At 23.7% G+C, this 21,767-nt stretch overlaps 1 protein-coding gene across 4 annotated transcripts in view; it reads left to right on the forward strand.

The window, feature by feature from the left end:
* LOC126555831 (uncharacterized) overlaps window positions 1-21,767 on the forward strand; it is a 96,648-nt gene that overhangs the window by 35,463 nt on the left and 39,418 nt on the right. The window lies entirely within an intron of this gene.

Here is a 21,767-nt window from a genome sequence, read left to right on the forward strand (position 1 = left end):
TAAATAGCTTAATAATTAATGTTAAAATATAAAATTTTAATCATACCTAGAAAACTACAATTATACATATAAGGTGACAATTTCAATTATTTATTGATAGACATTTTGAATTATTATAATATATATATATACCTAGAATATATATTATATTATATTTTAATTTAGTCAAAAAAATTGTATTACTATAAATTATAAGTATTCACATTTTTCTTAATTTTTATCGATTATCTTTTAAGGTACTAAAATATCATTTAATTTTACCACTTTATCTTCATTAGAAAGTACAAATTAGATTCAGTTAAATAAAAAACAATTTGAAATTTTAAGGTTGAAGTTTTTTCTAAATAATTAAAAAGTACCTCCAGACATAAAACAAATTAACAAAAATCATTATTGTAAGACCAAAAAGTAAATTTCGATCATTGTATAAAATATAAATATAATATACCTATAGAAAAAAATATAACTGAATATTTTAAATATTTCTACTAATAGCTCAAATGCGGTTGACAGTCTAGTTGACTGTATTTACCGATCATGATGGTAGTTGAAGCAGATCGACCTCATCATACAAATTGAGTCTGACGTTATTCTAAAAGTCATTCGATTTGATCAGAATACAATTTCATTCGATAACAATACGCATAAAAAGTGTATAGTTTTTGCAGTTGAGTTTTCCAATTATGAATAACATTTCATGCGATGCAATAAATTGTATTCTCTTTATAATTTATTAGAAAATTGTTGGGCCCTTTTTTTTTCGATCACATTAGAACTACTAAGTTACAATAATTGTATGTATATTTTATTGGACAGAAATAAATTAATGACAAAGAGAAAAAAATTAAATTAAATTTTTTCGTTGATTCATTGTTTCCGTGAAAATTTTCAACATAATGTTCATTATAAAAAAAAGTTTGTGCAGTGCTAGACTACCGCATTATACGTAGGTATAAAATACGTATATTTACATTATTTTTCCTTGCATTCTTGTTTGTATTGGTCAACGTATGTAGAGCCAACATTTTGTAATTATTCGAATCTTTCTAGTAATTTCTATAACGTATCGTATGTAATATACAATAATACAGTGATATGATACATTTAGTGGGATATTTTCAACGGAAGACATTATTATGCATATTATATTGCGGTTGCGTTTTCTCAAGTGTGAGACAACTTTTATACGACCACTTTGCTTCAGCTAACGATATTATGAAACATATATAGTAATGTATAATGTAGCACCACGACTATATACAGAAAGTTTGAAAGCATACATGCTTTTGTTTTCGATAAAAGTATAAACACATTAGCTATACAGCGGCTTTGGAGTTTCGGAAGAGTCTGCGTATAAAATATATTTCATCGTGCTGAAATAACTGTAGTTTGATCGAATCATCGAGCATGGGATCTATAATATTCGTTTTATTTTTTTTTTTTTTTGATAATATATCTGTCCGTACATTGTAGAAAATCATATACATACATATTATAGGAATTTTGAAGTATTCATATGGTTGTAGCCATGGCCCCATCGTTTTAAAGGCAGAACATTCCGATAATTTTACGGTAAACATTTTTATAATATCGTAATCGAATATGAGTATGATTTGCTTGTAGATAGTTGATTTGTGAGTTGAAAATATTATCATTTAAAATTAAATTATTTGATGAATATATATGTAATATTATTCATAGACTAAAATTTTATTATTATGGTGTACATTTTTAACAAAAAAAAAAAAAAAACAGTTTCCAGAATTCTAAATGTTTTGAAAAAATAAGATTTTTATTAGTAAATTTTAGTATATAAAATTACGATATAAAAATTATTTGTTCATTTTACTAATTATTATACTTATTTACCAATTAATAATCAATATCATTTCTTAAAAAAAGAAATGGTTGCTTTTGTTCTATATTAAAAGTATCTTCTCTTAACGAAGTACATATAATTGAAACTGAATACATTTTCAGCTCCTACTCTACCTTTATTATTGTTTTACAATGCATAATATCAAAGTTAGTAATTATTAAAAAGGTTAGGATTATTAATAGTGAGATTATTAATTAGTTGGGTCACTTATTTTTAAGAATATAAACTAAATAATATAGCACTACAAATCTACATATATTTTAAAACAGATAAACTAATTTAGAATTAAAGTCAGTTTTTAGATAGAGCTTATAGCGATGGCGTGTAGTAATATATTTTAAGACAATATGTTGATATTACTATACAATTGAATATAATTCTCATAATAATGTAATTAATTTAAACAAAAGCAATTTATATTTATATCTTGTATGTTTTTTATCTCTGTAACCATGTACATAATATTATGCATATTATAGAATTGCATATAAATGACACAAAAATAAAAATAAAAATACAGTCATATTGCTTGACTACATTCAAAAGTAATTTTCTGTGATATGGAACGTGTACAAAACTACAAAAATATTATTTTATTGTACACACAAATCATAAGATAAATAAAATTACATACGTATGTTAAGCGATCGATCAAAAGACACTATAACAAATGAGATAGTTCTGCATAAGAAAACAATATTTTTAGAGGATGAATAAAAAAAAAACTGCGTTGTGGATCTTAATTCAAAATAAATGAGTTATATGATGAATAAGGTAATATAATTTGTACTACGCGACTGAATAAGTATTACATTGTCAAAAATACGTTTTTAGAATTTCAATCCCTTATATTATACTAGATGAGTAATATAATATACAATCAAACATTTTCTTTTTTTTTAAATAAACATCTTACTAAGCACATTGTATTAAACATTAAATATATTTTAAACCCGTACTATGGGAAATCAATCAAAGAATAATTTCTGATACATGTACTTAACATTATAAACATATTTAAGGATTGATAACTTTGATGGAACTTATAAAACTGTCGTAAATCACATATAACTTTGCATAATTTTTTTTTCTTCTTAATCAAGCTCCGTTTTATGTTTTGTATGCATAATATTTACCTTTTACATCATATTTTATATTATTTAGAATGATCAGAATATTAAAATATAAAAAAAATTTTGACACACTAATAATTAATCCTATTAAAAAATATAAGCCTGTTGATTATCTGTTGATTACTCGCGCAGTTATAAACAATAACGGTAAAAACCATTTGGCTCTTAATACATTAATATCTATCGTATCGTAATTCTATGAAATATATATTTTTTTAATCGATGTTATTTTTCAGTAATAATGTTTTTTTTCGTATGAAGAATATATGTGTTCTTTCTTTTATAAAAGCAGTGATTCAAATATTTTATGTGTGCCTTTTATTGATTTTTTAACGGTACATAGTTTTTATATTAAACATGCAGTTTATTTTTGAAGTCTAAGTTGTTTTTGGTATATAAAAGGATGTAGTACTGCAGTCTTGTGGTTACATTTAAAATCAATTTATTTTGGAAAAAAATGTGAATTTATTTTGTTTAAATTGGTAATAATTATGTACTTGCATTGTACTTATTTGGCAATCTAGAGTTTTATATATTTTAATATAATATGGAACGGACTGAACCCGTATTTCATTAAATAATATTATATAGATTAAATAAAATATTCAGAATATAAATTTATATTCATAATGCATGTATATATATATGTATACTTATTCGATCGAATAGAATGTTATGAATATAAGATGAGTATAGTTATAATATTTTATATACATATTATAATATGATGTATTTATACAATATATGTGTGCATTATATTATTAAAATGCAATAACTATCATAGTCTAAGGCTAGGGAGGTCGTTCGAGAGAAACGACGAGAAGTCTTATGTAGATATTGTAGCACTGACTCTAAATGAACGGGGCACATGATCGCTAGCTCGCTGCAGCTGTTTGCAGTGCCCGATGATATATAATATGATATACCGGACGTGACTTAAATAAAAATTAAATTCATTTATTTATTTAAGAAAAACAAAAAAATATCATCTGTGTTGTAACTCACAATCTATAAATATACAAGAAAAAGATGTACCGAAAAAAAACATTTTATTATTCATTTTTTTTTTATTATTAATAAAATCAATAAGATATTAATTTGCATCTCGATATTTTGTATTAAAATGTACTCCTCCATTATAACAATGGTTTTTTTTTATTATTCAAACACTTATACATAAAACCTGTCTTTTATAACATGTGTTTCTTACTCTATAAATCAAATTAATCGTGATAATAAAAATAATTATACCAAACGGAACTGTTCGAGTAAGTATTTAATTTTTTTTTTTTATTTTATTAAAACTGGCGTTAAATGTTATACCAAACAATGTTATAATGTTATATATAACATATTTTTGATATATTTATGCAATGCAGTGTCAAGGACAAAAGAAAATGGTCGTTTAATCTCTACAATAATAAAAGCTGTCAGGTTTTAACTGAAAAAATTCAATAATCGCATTCTTAAAGTGGTGTTGTAGTAGTAGTGACCGAAAACTGATTTTGTTAAACTCTCGCTGTGAGAAAAACCATCTAAACTTTAACACACAATATTATGGAAGGTTTAGTGCCACGCGATAGTATCTTTTAATAGTTTAACTAAATAACTGTTATATTTTTTTTTTTATGTACGCAGACACTTTCTGCATTTAGAAAACTTCATCGATAAGTATATATATATATAATATATGAATGTTATACTGTCTTGAGTACCTAAACGTATTTAATTAAAAGTATTCAAACATTGTTTTATGCGTTAAAACATTAAAAAAAAAAAAATACTTGGAAACGTATTGAAATATTTCAACAAAGAATCTGTATTTTAAATCAAATACTTTTTATATAATTGTATGCAATATTTTCACGATAAGAGTTACCACCAAATATTTCGGTTGGGTACACTTTTATTGAAGTAGGGTTTTCAGCAAGTGAGAAATAGTACCAAAATACACATTTTCAGAGAAATTGTAAAGTATTAACCCTTTTGGTGCGCAATATAACTCTTTTAAATGGCAATACCATTCTTTTCTACGAATTCTGGTAGGTAAGGTTAAGACGTTTTTTTTTCAATTAAAAAATTGACACATTAAATTTAACGTTGAAGTATAGCATTTAAAAATCATTTATTTTGAAAAATTTTTAACAATATTCAATGGGTACATAAAAATCGAAACAGTACTTATATCTTCGATACTGTTATATAATGATTTGTTGATAGATATTATGTTATATTATATGTTTTCATAATTTACTCTCATGTTTGTCATCCACGATTTATGCAAATAATATAAAAATTGTTAATTTTTTTGAGTGTCTTTTACAATGGTTATTTTATTTAACATGGGTATTTTGGTTTTAGTTTATTCTGCTTATGGTGAATAAGTAAAATTAGAATTTTCAAAACGCGTTTATTTACTTGTTACTTTAGTTATATTTAACGTTTCTTATAAAAAAATAATAAAAAAATATAATTAAAAAAAATATTTTGATACTGTATTCTAAGGATAATAATGATTTAATATGTATTCATAAACCTTTTGGTATAGACAGTACGCTTATTTGAGCTCTTTTGTTTTTGTTCTCGTTGTGTAGATTTATGCTAACATTTAACATAATTTATATTCGAAAAGTATACATAGTAACTAAAAATAAACCTAAGTCACTGCAGCACAAAACTAAAATACATATTATGTTCTCAATGTTCTCATTAAGTACCTATTTAAATATTTACAAAATTCAAAACGGATTTTTACTACGATTACAGTGTGACTATACAATCACTATTTATGAATCTCAACTCAAGTGATTGGCATTGATGATACAGAAAAATATCGTTTTTCTTGGCGTTAATTAAATGTATTATTATATATTATTTAATTTATTATAACTTCATACATCATAATGATATCCATTGCGTACACCAGACGGTATTTTTTAGAAAACTTTACAAAACAACTAATAATAGTTAATTAATTCATAAATATCGTAATCCTAAGCATGAACAATTGTACATACAGATTCAGTGTCAAATTTGTTTGATCTGCAAATTGAAGGAGATAGGTATATTAGAGATATATCGCGATCACGTAATGAAATCGAATACCAGAGTGCATAGACGATGCTGTGTAAATATATAATGTAATGTAATCCTTTTTCAACTGGAATGGGATTAAGAAAATAACACGAGTCTGCTGAGCGGCAATCTTATCTTTCGGTGAAAACAAACATAATAATATAGCTAATACGCACTGTCTGGTTGATGAAATCGCAATGGTAGTAAACCGAATGGGATGATACATACCTATACATAAAACCGTAATTCGAGAGTAAAAGCCTAAGCCTAATCATTTTTATTTTATTTTATTTATTTTTTTATTTTTTTTTTTTGGAGACGCTCCAACTGTAATAATAATCAAATGTTTCTCCGTGGGCAACGCATGTGAACAAATCACTGGCCCATATTAGAGTGGCAATTTCGCCTGAGACGAAGACTACAGTCTACAGACCTTTATTTAAAAGGTGATGTGGAAAGTGGGAGGAAACGAAATCGCTCGTACGGTGTTATCGCATACGTATATGTGTAGCAAAGAATGTGTATTTTAGAACAAGGGGAGCTTCGTAAACAGTTAAATCGATACGCATGTGGTTTGGAAGGATATATAACTCTGGGAGCGTAAAGAAATTTAATGACCATTTCCGTAGGTATCGGACCCGAAAATCACGAAAACAGAAAATGTTCACCGTGTTGAATTATTAGTAATTGGAAAAATATACGTGTATTCGTATATATATTCTATAGGCTAGGTTTTATAATATTATTATATTATACAAGAATTTAGGTGATAGAGAAGATCCGATTTCAAAAACAAAAATTAAATTATAGCCCAACCTTTTTTTTCCTATAAATATGTAATACTACCTAAATAGTATATTCATTTATATTTAAGTCTACGGATTATAATAAATAATATAATATTGTATTACATTCAAAAAGAAAGGTTCACTAAGAACCTCGTCCTTATTTTGGTATGTGAACATTTTCAGAAAAATTATCCACTAAATAATTTACAGGTTGAAAGAAAGGTTTTCAATTGAAAAACAGAATTATGAATACTCACTAATTATAATAGAAATATTTTAATCATTTTAAAATATGGGTTTTAAATGTATTTAAAAATTTAAAAAGTAAGATTTTGAGTATCTGCATTATTGAAGAAAAAACTAAGACATGATCATAATTATTGATCGTCCTGATTTCCTGTATTGTAAACGATGTACACAATGTATGCAAAGTACATATTTTGTAAAACAATAAAATAACATCACATATTAAAACTAAAGATTAATACAGATGTAAAAATAATGACAAGAAGACAAACAAGAAAATGCATAGGTAATACTCATAACTATAAATCTATTTTCATAAATATTTATATTTATATTGAATTAAATACATGCGTGAAATAAAAAAAAATCATGTTTATTTAATACAAATAAAAATAATACAATCGTATGTATGTAAAATCAAATAATGTATAAAATATAAAGATAGTAATGTCAGATTATAAATGATTACTTATGATATTTAACCTATGAAAATATAATAAATCATCATTGATTATGAATTTATAAATTCATTAACAGAAAACTATTGAGCTGCATTTCAAATAAATTAAATAGGTAATGTTTTTGTAAGACATTATTTAATTTCAAATTTATAGACGCAAATTGTGTCACACAATACAGCATAACATATCATATTATGATTTACATAGTTTGGTTAACGATTTTTTTTTGTTTTATAAATAAATTTGTATTTTGTCTAATAATTGTAATATTGCATTATGATAATAATATACTCGTTTACAAAAAGTACTTACAGGATAAATAAATATTATACAATGTAATATATAGAAAAAATCATGTTAGAAAACAATAATATTCTGGTTAACTACTAAATTTACAAAAGACCACAGTTACCTGCAGATCGTGATTATAATACTTTTTTTCCGTTTTTATCTACAACAATAATATTTTACTATTTATACTGTATATAGCTTGTGTAGGAAAATTTTATCCGGTAGTCTAGTTAATGTGCCTGTGTCATTTTCTTTGTGGGCACTTGACATTGTTATGAATATATTATTTTTGATGATTAAAATAAATATTTGTAGTAATATTATTATTTAATAAATATACTGATATTATAATACTTACTTGGATCAAACATCACCAACACAACATAATAATTAAATTGCATCTAAAATATGATATAAGTATAACACATGTAAACATATTTTAATTTTTATAATATGAATACAGGTATTATTTTAGTATTATGGTCTATTAAAAAAATAATGCTGTGATTATTTTTGTTTTATTATTAAATAATTTGAAAAAATATAGTACAATATTCTTGTATAAATAGGTGCATTCATTTAGAAAATTTAACTAGATACGTAACATTTTTTTGAAAATGTCTTACTTTATTTATCTATTTCGATAATATAAAATATGATTAAGTATTTATTTAATTAAAATATAATAACAATTCCAAACACTGCAGTCATCAAACTTTTTTAGATTAAATTAAATTAACTTTTATATTTTATTTAGTCAAGCGTGTTTTTACAAATAATCGATAATCCATTACCTACCCGTTCTTCTATCGTTTTATATACTTCATAAATTGTGTTTTTTTTTTATATGTGAAATACAATATATATGTATGTATGTTATATTATATATTATTATTAATTTTAGTTTTTAAAACGATTAAATTATGCGTACGTGTGTACTTATAGAACTGCAGAAATACAATCATGCAGCATTATTAAATATGGTATAAAATCAATGAAACGATCACAAAAACTGAATTGAATCCAAGAAAATAGGAATTATTTTTTCATCATTAACAATGATTTGTAAAAACAGATCTTCTATCACTCAATTACTTAACTATACTATTATAACATATCGTATAAGTATACTTAAAAACAAAAATTATTAATTAGTATTTAAACTAAGTGTACAAAGAGTCCTGGAACAATGAATACGAGGTTTAATTGAAAATTACCAATAATCGTTAATCAATTTACATCGCGCTATGATTTTGGTGAAATACTAAATATTTAATCGTATCACTTCTATAATATAAGAATAATATTATACTAGTCGTAGATTAACAAGTCCATAACACCCAGTGAAGGCTAATGCGGATTCACTTTACCAGATAATATGTTATTTAAATTATGATAATTTGTGTGATATTATTCAAACAGAAGTAACAGCAGTATTCGCGTCGAGTTCATAATAATATTCCGATCAGTGTTATTGTATATTTTTCAACTCAAACTGTTTTTTGGTCTGTACTCGATATCTATTACTCTGTGGTATCTTTTTATAACTATAACAGCTATAATTTTTTTAAAAAAATGTAATTTTTCAAAAACCTGTAAAATACATAGTATAACATAAAACGCTTTTTACCTTCTCACAATAGTGTATGTTATATGTTTATTATGAGATGTTTGGCTGCTTTAATATATTGTTCGATTGATGTATGATGTGTTGTCCGGGTTAAATGTATTGTAATTTTAGTCATGAGTTCACAGTCATAAAAATCCGAATAACATTAAGAATTTGGCTCTCATAGCTTTTGATAGAATATGGCTATGCACGATTACAAGTTTGCTGACTCACCGTGTTAAGTATACCAAAGTTTTTATTTGATTTTCGTTCAATTCAGTTGTTTTAATTTTTATCTGCTCCGTTATCGACATTTAATAGCATGAATTGTTTAAAATGTATAGTTGTGTATTGTTTAAACGCGACCATGTGAACCGTATGTAAAATATTCTAAATTGTACCATACTGCTTGTTCATCTCTCACTAGATTAACTTCTTAAATAGAAATTTGGTTGAATACTACATAAACATTTTCTAGACTAGGCACTAAAAATGCCCATAGATTCATTTTATGTTCATATAATGTATAATATACATAATATCTAGATACCGACTTAACATCTAAAATAATTTACATAATTTTGACATTAATTTAGATTAACAACTTTATTTTTATTTTATTTTTTCATTTTTTATATTTATGTCTTGAAATTCATTAATAATAACACAAAAAAATATCTTTCTGCCAAATAATATGCATTTATACATAATAAACAGTATAATATTCCTAATGGTAGTGCTAATGCCTTCGCCAAATATTTCTCGAGTGTCCACGAAAATTACGATTGTGTCAATTGCATTCAACCAAATCTACCTAAAGTTGTGTCGTCTTCTATCCACGCTGTTGCGGTTGAATTATTATAGATATTTGAATCTCTTATTATTATTATAATTCTCATTTCCGGTTCTAGTCCTGGTCTTCATTTAATACAAAATTTATTTTGAAGAAATCATATATATGTTTACTCCACACCCATATATCGTATGTCTTGTTTAATTTCTTTTTCTCCATTGTTATTTTCTCGACGAATGAAAAATTAGCTTCATTCAACTTATTTCTAAATATTTTACAGATCTGCTCATATCTCTGGTTACTAGAAAAAATCACAATTTCACCTAAGCTAATTAAAATTTTTCTTGTTTAGTATGTTTTCCTTTTTACTGAAATATGTGCACATTGCATATTTTATAAGATAATAATATAATGTATTTATTAAACGTGTGTATAGGAGTTTATTTGTGTTAATATTATTTATTTTTTTTTTGTTTAGTAGTATATTAAATTACCTCTAGTTTACGTCATAATTTATTATTTTAGTGTTTACAAAAGATTGTTATTTTATACTATTGATGTAATTTGTCTTGGTTCATTTAAAAATGTATACATAAAAACTAGTTATATAGTTACGAATTATATTATAATTTATTTAGTACTATTTTTGATTTTGCGTTGAATCTTGCGTGTAGGTCAAAAAAAGTTGATTATACCAATGAATTATCTGTATGCATGTACATAAGTTAGACAATATTGAAATCATTATAATTAGAATTGAACACACACACATACGTATATGTAATAAACTATATATATATATATATCGTACATTTATATTTTACTTTAAGTTTCTATAATAGTATTATATTATTGTTACACAAGTAGAGACTTGCGGATGTCGGCAGACGAAGCCTCCCGAGATCTACTTTCGAGAATATAACTTCACGCTACATTACTATATATATGTGTGTGTGTGTGTAATAATATTGTAGTACACTGCAGCTGTACAATATTGTTACCATCTGGGTTTTTCTTTTTTTCCTCTTTTTACGACCATGCAGCTCAGATTTTATGGTTATTTACATTGGCATTTATAATATTGTTCATTAAAATTGTGATAAAATTATTTGTTGATAAACCTAAACAATATGGTATCTTCAGCTTAATTAAATTATTCGAAATAAAAATTATGATAATCATTAATCATATTAAATGTAGTATAATTATTGATATGTTTACTACTTGAATTGTATACCTATAGGCTATTAGGTGTTATACAAAATATTATATTTTTTCTTTGTGTGCTTGAATTCAAATAAGTTCTAGAATATCAGTACTATAACTATTTTTTTAAATCAATTATTATTTTTTTTTTTTTACATCAATAGAAATAAAATTTTTAAATAAAACACATATTATACACATTACATATGTGTGAGTAAGTGTGAGTGTGTGTTAGAGAGAGAGAATAAGAAGGGGTGTAACTTTTCACTTGTATCTGAAAGATTTAAACCGTGAATTGGATTATATAGAATAATTTGAAGACATTATTAAGGTTGCCATTGTAGACATGTTATATAAAATCTTTTTTTTTTTTAATTGACTGCTCATACGATTAGATTAGAATTGAAAGGATTAATCAAACTAAATTATTTTTTATTACCTTAATTGAATTAACTAATAGCAGATCGGCTGTATTTGCAAAATTAATTTTTATTTTTTATATTATAATATAGTTATAGAAGTGCATTACTTTAATAATTGTACTATAGTTTAAATATTTTTTTTATTTACCAAATTAACATTTTCAAACTATCATAAAAGTGGGTCAATCTATATGTTTTATAATTTAAAAGAAACTTTAAACATAAAATATGTAAAATAAAAACAAATCAATAAATAAATAAATATACATTAGTTGTGCAAAGTTTACCTTTACTATTTCCATAATTAAAAATTATAGATAATTAATACTATTGTAGTATACCGTTTGGCGTTTACAATATTTTTTAATAAGACAACACACTTTTAAGAACGTCACTAACTCCAGCCTTATAAACAGTCGAAATTTTAAATTTTTATTCAGAAGTTGCTCTTATTGTATGTTGTTTGTTTTAATATTAAAGCTATAACAACATTGTATATTTTTAGTTAGTTTATTTTTAATATTTTTAATTTTAAGCGAGTTATGATTAATTTTAAACATTTATAATTTATAAACTCATAATATTGTTCAAATTGATTTTTATTCACTTTAAAACTATACTTAAACAATAAAATACAAACTATAACAATAGTTATAATATTGAATTGATTAATTAAATATTCACTGTTCTAAGAATTTAATCCTAATAAAATAGCTTGTGTATATATTATGTTATATACTGTTTTTGCTAACACAAAACACAGAATACATATTTATTTTCTACAGATATTCAAAATATATATATATATTTAACCGCATACTATGTATCTAAATTTGAAAAATATTTTTGGATGTATCGAATTAATTGAATATTTTGCTATATGAATTAAATATCAATTAGAGTCCCATGAAATACGTAGAGTGAAATATAATTTAATAAAATAAAATGTTCATATTTTATTTTCCACGATACATTTGTTTTTAATCGTATACCTAAATACAATTGAACACGTGTATAATTCTCCACCAGTGGTCATTTAAAATTACCTACCCTGTCGGCTGTCGTATAATTGTGCTTTTTGGATAGATCATTATGTACTCCACATTATTTGCTAAATGAGCCAGGTTAAATTAAATTAGTGAAACATTTTGAAATTGTTTTTAACGTGAAAAATCTTCGTTATTGCGATGTACAAATATCATAAATTCATAACTATTAAAGATAGTAGAAAAAAATTCTACTTATTTATAATTTAGCTAATTTAGCTAGCAATCATGCATATTTTAAAATATTTTATAGCTATAAAAAAACGTTTTTATTTTATTCAAAATATAGTAAAATATAATATAATATAATACCTACAAATGATAACTATGTATCAATAAAATTATAAATAATTTCAAGACATTATTTGTATTAAAAGTAGACATAATAATATTATTTACGTCGATGTGAACTTGTTATAACAAAATTATTATTTTTTTTTTTTATAAAGTATTATTTCATATTATAAAACTGTCAATGCCTATTTACTTCTATATTATATAATATAATTATTATAACTGTGACATGACAAATAGTAAATAAACATAATAACGTAATACAATAATTTATATTTGGTTACGATTGATGGATGATGTATGGCCTGTTATCATTAGTTAGCACCATTGTTATAGTTTAATTAGAATCGATCGTCATCATTTGTTATTGAACTACAGAGTTCAATGGGAACGTGTCCCGAGAAGATTTGTGAATCTAAAGTCTTGTCTCATGTTTTTGACTTTAGTACCTCGTTCGCGGTGTTCGGGTCCTATTACTTGAGTTATGCAGTATAAAATTGCAAATCTTTGAAATGTGTGCTATTCACAATTTGATAGAAAAAAAATTAAATCGTGGATTCTTTTGTATTTCAAATTAAAATTTATATTTTTGCATCACAATTATAGATTAATATAAAAGTTAGATAAGAAAAATACAATAAGTTAACGAAAATCAGGTTGATAATTTCAGAGTTATATTCTATTCGAGTTAAGTTAATCCAATCAAACGACAAAAATAAGTCACATGTCTGCATCGCCAATCACTGGTTTCCTATGTTAAAGACCTAATTAGTAGAAGCTGTAATATCACATAATAATTTGAAAATATTAAAATGATAAGACTTTAAATAAATTATCATGTAATGTATTTTATAATCTATACTTCAGTGACGTCATTATACTAGGCATCAACTATTTAATTTATTGCAAACACATTTTAAAATATTATTAGTTATCAATAACTTATCGTTATCGAACTTTATATGGATTATTAAATAGACACAAAAATCCCACTTCTAATGGGTTATACAATAGTATAAATAATAATACTAATCCATATCTGTCACCAAAAATGTTTAAAAAAAAAATGTACATAATATTAAATTAATAACCACACAGTAATCAACTATTTTAGTGGTGTTTCATATAATTTCTAATTGCAAATATAGAACCTATTCCCCTTTTTATTGACATAAACAAACTTTATTCGTAAAATGTATACGTGTACACTGTACAATTATTTATAAAAAAACTAATTTATTTTTGAAATTATTGTAAGCTATCCAAATCTATTTTGAATTGATAATAATAGGTATATTGAACTTACGATAAATTTATCCACGAACAATTGTTGTATTTGAATAATTTCCCACGGACATTAGACGCATAACCTACATATTATATTATTAGTTTACTGTAAATAATGATATTTTAAAAATAATAAATTATATAAATGCCAAGCTATTTATACTACCATCCTATTCACATCATTTTACAGTATACGCCGTTATTGACATATTATGAATTAATATCAGCAACAAATATTATAATTATTATTATTTAATATAATATGCGATTTGTTTTAGCAAAAATTATTCAACTTATCATATTATTGATGGAAATGAATTGCAAACTGCTACATAAACATAATTGCATAATACAATATTCATCGACTTCATCGACATATGAATATATAGGTATATGTATATAGGTTGATAGATTGTTTTCACACAGAATTTTTTTTTTTCGTATACAACGATGATTTATCATCGAATTAAAATTAAATATACGATATAATATTCTCGTATCCATTACAACGATCTATTAATTTCGAGGTACACTGGACACCTACTAAAAAATTCAGTGACTTTGCTGGTTTTATTTTTATTTCGATGACATGGGAATTTTAAATTAAGTTAATAAATAATAATTGTCAAACTTTTTTATACTCATAAAAAAATTGAATAATGATATTTTTTTTAATTTATACAGATATGATATTTTTAGAAATTCATCTTAATTGAATATTGGTAACTAGCATTTTATGTATCGATGAAATAATTTGTTTGATGCAGTAAATAGTAATGCTGAATGCTGTAGTAGTTTATTATTATTCATTACATTCGAATTTTGGAAAATGCTTCATTACCTCGGGATAAAATAAATAATACTAATAAAAGTTAATTTAACACCTGGACTTTGTTGCATGCGTGATTTTTCATCATTTTAAAATTAAACAAGTTACAGAACGTAAATACTAAGACTATATTATAATAAATAACAATATAAAATATTTTGTCTTACATTGAATAAAAAAACTCATTCTAAAGTTAATGATTGTTTTACTAAATAATAATAATGAATATTTCATAAAACAAAATAATATTTACAAATATGAAAAATAAAAATAATTTCTAAGTAATTACTAATTTTTAACGGTTATCAAAAATAAATTGAATTATGGTATGATATAATAAGGTCAAATATTAAATTTATGTTTACGATTACCTACATGAATAATAAAATATATTTTAAGTGGTGGTTCATTGATATAAAAACGCTTGACATAGATTAAAACTAAAGAATACTATAAAAAATACTTAATGACTGATGAGAAACTGATCAATTGATAAAAGAATCGATTTCCTAATAGAGTAATAACTAATGTGACTATTGTGGGTGTTACGGTATTTATAATACAATTGTTGGTTAAAAACAAGTAAATTATTTTATGTAGGTGATATGACAAATAAAAATATTGTATTGAACCATTTAAGGGTTTTTTTATTAGGTACATTATATATATACAATTATATAGATATTTTAAATAAATACAAATAAAGATAAAGATAATATTTACTTGACGACTCGGTGTATTAATGATAATTGGCAGTTAGGCCCATTAGGGAGAGGGTGATAAACGAATGACAAAAAGGTTAAAGAGGTTTTTAAGAAGCTGCACTACAGCAAATAATCTATGTACATTAATCTTTCTGTTATATATATATATATATATAATCTTTCGGCAAGAAAAAATCTGAAAGCAGCGTTGAAAAAAATATCAGACTTACAATTACAGAATGAATGGTGTGATGATATATATAAGCAGGTGTATTACAACTGCTACAAGATCGGGAGTGTTGACTGAGTTAAAGGCTCTTTTCATATCGAAAAAAGGCGGTAGAGAGAAATAATTCTTTCGTGTAGAATACCCGGCATCTAAATGATAAACAAAATAATGAATAATGTTAATGGAAATTAACACTAAATAGATGATGATAAATAAATGATGTTAAAAAAAAAAAATACATATTTATGAACCTCGAACAATAATTCACACTTATCATCAGCATCTAAATAAAAATAATTAATTTATGCTGTACAGTGTATATTATATAATTTTGTATTCACTATTCTTTATAAATAAATATAAAAATTATAGGTTTACATATATGTATTCTAAAACATTATATAATTATTATTTATTATTCGTTTTAATTTTAAAATGAACTAAATGCTTTAGTTTTGAGATTATTTCGACAGGTGTTTCATATTTTGAAACAATAACCATAATTTATGATAAGTTATTGTATTATGAATTATGATAGAACTACTCTGGTTTTTATTAAATGTAACCTTGGGTAAATAAACGTTTACAAAATGTAGAACGTTAGTACCTATTTCTATATTTATAATCATAAGAAGAAAGGGAAATTAAAAAAATCTTGTGGGAGAAATAGACTTAAAATTATTACTGTTTACATAATCATAATTTTTTAAAAGTTGATAAAGTTATACGCTTTAAATTCAAGAATTATACAATACAACAATATACAATTTGAACACGATGTATTATATTTTCTATGCATTTTATTTTTTTTTTTTTTATATAAATAGAAAATAATTGTATATCATGTTTGTTATTTAAATTTATTTAATTTCTATATTTTTTTATCCATACATCATTAAAAAAAAGTTTACTGAAATCATTATAAATTATAATAATGGTATAAATCATTATTTTATGTTTTCTTCGATCATTATGAAAGTTTGACTAAGCGTTTATTTTAGCTATCATAAAATATATGATAATTAATCATTTTTATTTTATAAATATATTCATATACTGGAATTTATGATAACAAAAATAACCGTATTCACTATAGTATAAAAGTAAACTAAATGATAATTCATTCTCTAAATATGTATTCAGTATTCGAGTTTATTATTCAAATAACCACTTTTTTTTCAATACCAGTGATACATAGAAAATCGTGACTATTTTACCAAAGTAGGATCTAAAATCTTGAATATATTCTTGTTTGTTTCAATTAAGGTACAGTTTTATTTACTATCCGATTGATTATACTTATGATACCATAATTTCACTCAAATTTTCCGATTTTCCACTTATCAACCACATGCACACACATAGACAGTATACATACTCCTCGACAACCCACCTTGTCATTTCAAAAAATGCTGCTTAATGGATCTCTTTATTTAAATCAAATTAGTTAAAATCTAAATTAATCTAAGCTATTAGATAAGTATATGTCTTCAGATTATTTATTATGCTATCTAAATACAGATTTAAGTTCTGCAATAAAAAAATAATATATATATATATATTACACATTTACTCGCTATTGAATCAAAATATAAAAATAAATCTAACTTTTAAATTTTTTGATAGGCTTTAATTATAATACTTTATATACAAAACTATTTTTGATGAATACAATTTTTAATGTTGCTGTACAGTGTGGGTGGAAAGTATCAAAACAAAAATATTCCCGTTAGGTAAGTATTAGTATAATATAATATATCATATGTTATCTCTTCGTTTTCTTAACCACTTTTGGAAAAGCAATTCAAACTTAGTCTAAGAAGTAAGAATCAAACTGCAACTATTTACAGAATCTCCAGAATCTCTATAAAGCCAGTATGATCTTGCGATGTCTAATTTTTACGTGCTGCCACTACGAACAATAATATGAATAAATTATAAATAATTCAATTAATAACATATTATGGACTGATTACAAATACACAACCTACCTTAAATCACAAATCATACTCTTCACCCCAACTTAAATATTCAAACAATCCCAGAAGTAGCAATATTTCCTACGAACTCTATTATTCTCACCCTTTAAATCTTTTCAAACTCACTTATCCTCTACCCTTGTCCTTAACTCTAAATATAACCCAAATAAACCACCAAGAAGGCTAAAAAGAAACAGGTGTAGACTTAGCATAAAAAAAAGAAGAAAAATAACTTCAAAGGTGTTATACTGCTTGTAATTCATTTTACACATTTTTGATTTCCATATAAATCACTTGTACACGTCATAATGTTATCGTAAATAAATTAATAGAATTTAAAATAAATATTTAAAAAAATTAACCATTTTTTTCCAAACACATTTTTCTACGTTTTGGAAAAAAACAACTGCTGTCTGTTCTCAAAAAAATTGTTGATTTTATTTTCCAATTCACATAAGGATGACGTTCAATATAATATAGAACAATATTATGTAATAAAGATTATTTATTTTAAATTTTAGAAAAAGTTTATCAATTATTACAATTTTATGGTGCAACAACAGTTGTTTAGTATAATTAATATAAATATTAGTAGACATAGCTTTGTGACTGGTATTATAGTGATATACAATATATTTCTAAAGTTTTGATACATTAATAGAATGTAATATTTATTATGTAATTTTACATACATAGAACTATATTATATCCTTAGTGGTATAATTACAATATTGAAACAATTATTTTGAACATTTACATTTCACCGTTATTTTTATTTTTCCTTATTTACTTTTATAACAGGAGGCTTGGTTATATTCAAAGTGTGACTATTAATGTTTTTTATGATATAAGACTTACAAGGATAATTTAATTAATGATTATAAAAGTGATGTTTGTGATATAGTTTAACTATATAATTATTACCTAGAACTTACAGATTATTAATATATTATTAGTTCGAGCTAGAAATATAAAAAATCATATCATTTTTTATTGTTTTTTGACGACATCATTAATAATGATATTTTGTGTGTATACTTTCATTTCTTTCATTTCATTTATTTTAAAGCGTCAATGATAATGAACCAGTAAATATTTGATATTTTTCTGTCATCTGTATTTTGCACTACGTAGCACGTGCAATATTACATTTGAAAGACGTAAACACAAATCTAATTTATGACCACTGTCAAGTTAAATAGACTGTGGTGGTATAATACAAAGAAGGAAGACGTTACGTGCTTGATTCCAATAACGAGACACGTTTAAACTTTGAACTTAAAACGCTACGATTATTTCGTTTTTATGATAATATGCAATTTAAACTGAACAAAATTACAACCAAAATAAAAAAAAAATTGTGATTCATTGAAAATCCACATCTACAATACGAGTTAGTGAAAAACCAGAAAAATCAATAACGATTATACAATATCTCCGATACTTCTAGAATATTATTATAGATTTATTTTTACAGTAAATATAAATATACGATATAACACAATAAAACCAAGCATACGTATATTGATCTAATCTTTATAATAATTTAGTTCATAAAAAATTATATTCAGGATTCCCTTTATCATATTATTATCAAATTTATTCATTCATTTTATAATTTTATGATAAGAATAAACCTTAACGGAGAAACTAATACAACTATATAAGTATGAGTAATGATGTGTAATGTTTGTTCATAAATGTGTATAAAAACAATATTCTCTATGATTATAGGTTTTTTTTGTTGAATATTTTTATTACAACACGGTAAACATTCACATTTTAATTCTTCTTACACATATTACAGTTATTCAATATTGTTCAACTGTATTTTATTTATTTGTTTATTTTTGACAAATTTAACTCATTTACTTTTTCTTTAAATCGATAATTTTGATATTTTATTTAGTAAATCCCATTTAATATTTTTACTACTATATAATAGCAGTATAGGAACAAAAATTCAAATTTAATAGAACTAATAGTTTTCTTTATTCTGAGAACTGTGGTCAAGACTTGTATTTGCTCAACATACATTCACTTTGATGTAAATTTTATATTATTTAATTTGAATTAAATTGGTTGTTTTTCATTTAACTATAAACAAAATAAATAATTTAGGTATCTACAAGCTATGCATAGAAAGTATGATTTTATCTTATTTGTCTTTGGGTTTTCTAATTAAAAAGATATTTTACTAATAAACATGTCTTTAATATTAATACATAATACATAATTTATGATTTAATTTATTTAACTATTGAGATATAATAATAATAATAAAATAATAAAATTTGATACCATAGTATTATTTTAAATTAATTATTCACTAAAATCACACAATAATAACACATGCTTATAAAACATATTCTTTAACTATTTTCATATATAATTGATTAAACGAACTTATTAATATGCTTTAGATACACAGTTAAGTAAACTACAAAGTATGTAATGTTGGTATACCATACTTTTGCAAAAATATGTTTATGAAAAATGCATCATTATAATATTATCTACACTTCGATTCAATATGGTGATAATAACTGTTTGTTATAATTATTTGTATTTAAATAACCTACTGTTACATTCAATTTAAAACGGATCAATGAATTTATTGATTTTACTATGATACTATGCGTTTTTATTTTTTGTGGCTGTCATCACTTTTTTGAACAGTAAAAATGCTTAGATTCTTAACGTTGATATATTTTCTAATAGAAAATTGAATGTAGTTGTACTTTTAATAGTTAAAATGTCCACTTTTCTTGATAATTGTGAAAAGGGAAAATTGTTCGCTCAATCAAAAAAACTAAGTTTTCTAAAACGTTCTACAAACTTTTTTACTTAAGTGATTTAAAAAAAAAAAACATTTAAGGTATACAGGACATTTTTTTTTATATTTAGAACTTAAATTTTTTTCAATTACTAATTAATTAAAAATATATAAAATATTTATTTTTTCTAGTAAAGGCTTGAGGATTACGTACAAAGCTCCTTATAAGTAATACACTCCAAAAAAAAAAAAAAAAATTAGGGATAAATAAGTAAACATTATTTAAGGCATTTAATGGAATATATCGAATGAAAATATCGGAATAAAATTTTTAAAAGATGAATATCAACTTAAACTAATTTTTTTAATTCAAAAATATAATTTATGGTTACTTAAGACTTTTGCATCATCATTACTATATTTTCAAAACATAAAGATTATTTTTAACTTATGACTTAGGTACATTAACTTATTCATTTTGTTTTATTATAAATTAGTAATCTCTAAAAATATACCTTTATAATAATTTAATAAATACAATGTTTTTGGAAAACAATAAACCGAACTACTTATACCAAAATAAATAACTTAAATAGCAATATTAAAAATATATGAAATAATATACTAAGTTGTATAGATTATAGGATGTCAGCCCGTCTTGCCTCAAAATCGTTTTTGTGTGCAATAATTAATCATTGAGTTACAATTTTGCAAAAACAT

Source organism: Aphis gossypii, chromosome 1 (assembly GCF_020184175.1).
Source record: "Aphis gossypii isolate Hap1 chromosome 1, ASM2018417v2, whole genome shotgun sequence".
Classification (NCBI taxonomy): domain Eukaryota; kingdom Metazoa; phylum Arthropoda; class Insecta; order Hemiptera; family Aphididae; genus Aphis; species Aphis gossypii.